General features: G+C 36.7%; 1 pseudogene; it reads right to left on the minus strand.

Annotated features, from left to right (window-relative positions):
• Window positions 1-446: 446 nt before the first annotated feature.
• LOC111160219 lies at window positions 447-1,391 on the minus strand (annotated as a pseudogene).
• Between the last annotated feature and the right edge of the window lie 1,291 nt (window positions 1,392-2,682).

The following is a 2,682-nucleotide window of genomic DNA, read 5'->3' on the forward strand; positions in this document are numbered from 1 at the left end:
TTTTACCAGAAAAAAAAAATTTATTTGGGAATGATGAATGACAGAGAATTACAGTTTGGGGCATGAAGGCTATAGGCAAATCCAACAAAGAAGAAGGATATTATTTTATGGAGAAGAAGGTGGAATCTGGGAGAAGTTGTTTTGAACAAAAGTTCATTGGAGAACAGCAAGAACTTAGGGTGATGATGATTTCTCATTGGTCAAGTTGCAGGGGTAGTCAGTTTATTGTAGGAGATGCAGTGTACATCTTTCCGTGTTGGGGACTGTAATTAATGATTCTTTTCTGCCCTCCGTTTTTCTGGTGAGGTCTATAATTGACAATTCTTCCTGTAACTGACATTGAGTGGTATGGCTCCTCCCTTTCAGCTTCCTCTTCTAGCATCCCAAGTCCACTTCAGTGAGGTTTCCCGCTTTTAATTTTCACAACATTTTAGCTATAAATACAGTCAGATCAATGCTTTTGAAAAAATGATCTTTTTCACTACATCTTTAAATGCTTGTTTCACTTGCCAGTTCCTTAAAGTGTAAATAAAGGGATTCAGCATAGGAGCAACAGAGGTATTGAGCATAGCTACACCTTTTGTCAAAGCAACACCTTCCTTTGCTGATTTTTCACGTACATGAAGATGCAGCTTCCATAAGAAATAGAGACAACTATGATATGGGATGAGCAGGTTGAGAAGGCCTTTTTTCTCTGTTGAGCTGAAGGGATTTTCAGAATTGTCTTAAGGTTGTAAGAATAGGAGACAATTACTAACACCAAAGTGGACATAAAAGTAAGCACAGCTAAAACAAAGCTCATGAGCTCTAGAGTACTTGTAGATACAAGTAGATGCAAGAGATCTGCAGTAAAGGAGCAGAATCACAGGTGAAATGGTCAATGACATTGGAGTCACAGAAATCCAGCTGCAGGCCCATGGCCAGTGGTGGGAAAATTACCAAGAAACCAGCCAGCCAAGAGCTGACCACAAGCTGATAGCAGATCTTGTTACTCACAATGTATAATGCAAAGGCTTGCAGATGGCCACGAAACGATCATAGGACATACAGGCCAGAAGGAAAAATTCTGTCGAGCCAAGAATGATGAAGAAAAACAGCTGAGCCGCACAAGCACTGTAGGAAATAGATTTGTCTCCAGTTAGGATGCTGATCAAAAATCTAGGATTACAGACAGAAGTAAATGAAATTTCTGAGAAGGAGAAATTCCCAAGGAAAAAATACATGGGGGTCTTCAGGTGGGAATCCAGCAAGGAAAGAATGATGATGGTGAGATTTCCAGTAACACTCAGTACATAGGTGAGAAATAGAAAGAAGAAAATTACAACTTGTACTTCTGGATTATCAGTCAGACCCAGGAGGATGAATTCAGTCACTGATGTTCTATTTTTCATTTCTGGTGGTTGATTTTTCACCAATCTTACTGGCAAAACTCAATATGGACAATAATAAATCAGTTAGACAAAACCTAATATCTGTCCCTATTTTTTAAAATAATGATTGTAAAAAATTATAAAAGTGAAATTATGACTGTATTTTCACACAAAGTACCTGGCGCTTAAAAATTTTCCTTCTATAAATACATTCCTCATTTTCCCCAATTCTATTATACATTTTATGGGCATATCTTCTGTGTTTAATATCAGTCTTACTACTCTGAATAATGTCCTCTGATTCTTTGTTACACGTTTGCTCTGCCTCCATTTTTACCAATGTTACGTGGGAACTATATTGACTGAACATGAGCTCTTCTCATGCTTCACTTTTTTCCCCCTCAATACCAGAGGACATTATGTTGTTGTTTTTTTTTTTAAGATTTTATTTATTTATTTGACAGAGAGAGACACAGAGAGAGAGGGAAAACAAGCAGGGGAGTGGGAGAGGGAGAAGCAGGCTTCCCACCTAGCATGGAGCCCAATGTGGGCTCAAACCCTGGACATTGGGATACTAACCTGAGCTGAAGGCAGACACTTAGTGAGTGAACCACCCAGGCACCCACGTTATGTTTTTCTTATATCATCTTTTTCTGAGCATAAAATCCCTAATGCTGTTAGAAATTATTGATCAACCTAACCCTAATTAATACTTTCTAGTGAAAATTCTAAGTGTTCTTTTTGGGAAGTAGTGAATACTACCTCCATGAGTTTATTTATAACTGTTTTCATTGTAAAAATTCAGAAACCAAGTCATTCTACTATTGCATTATGAACTTTTATTTGTATTAAACAACAGTTTATATAAGTAGTACCCTTTTTTTTTTTTTTTTTGCCATTATACATTCTATTTCCAGATACACATTGAGCCTTTGGACTCCTACCTCTATCCTTGATTCTTTAAAAAATGGTGTCTTTCTAAACCAAGAAACAGACTCTTAACTATAGAGAACAATCTGATGGTTACCAGAGGGGAGGTGGAAGGGAAGATGGGTAAAATAGGTGAGGGGGATTAAGGAGGGCACTTGTTATGATGAGCACTGGCTGATGTACGGAATTGTTGGATCATTGTATTGTACACCTGAAAATAATATGGCACTGTATGTTAACTACATTGGAATTAAAATGTCAAAGAAAGGTATGTCTATATGAAAACTTAATTAACTCAGTTATTTTCACTTTATTATTCAAGATTCCTAATAAAATAAATTTTAAAAATCTAGTTAATAGCTGAACATCAAAAAATATGTTC

The sequence above is a fragment of the Enhydra lutris genome, unplaced genomic scaffold, assembly GCF_002288905.1.
Source record: "Enhydra lutris kenyoni isolate GAN:26980312 unplaced genomic scaffold, ASM228890v2 scaffoldscaffold74, whole genome shotgun sequence".
Lineage (NCBI taxonomy): Eukaryota > Metazoa > Chordata > Mammalia > Carnivora > Mustelidae > Enhydra > Enhydra lutris.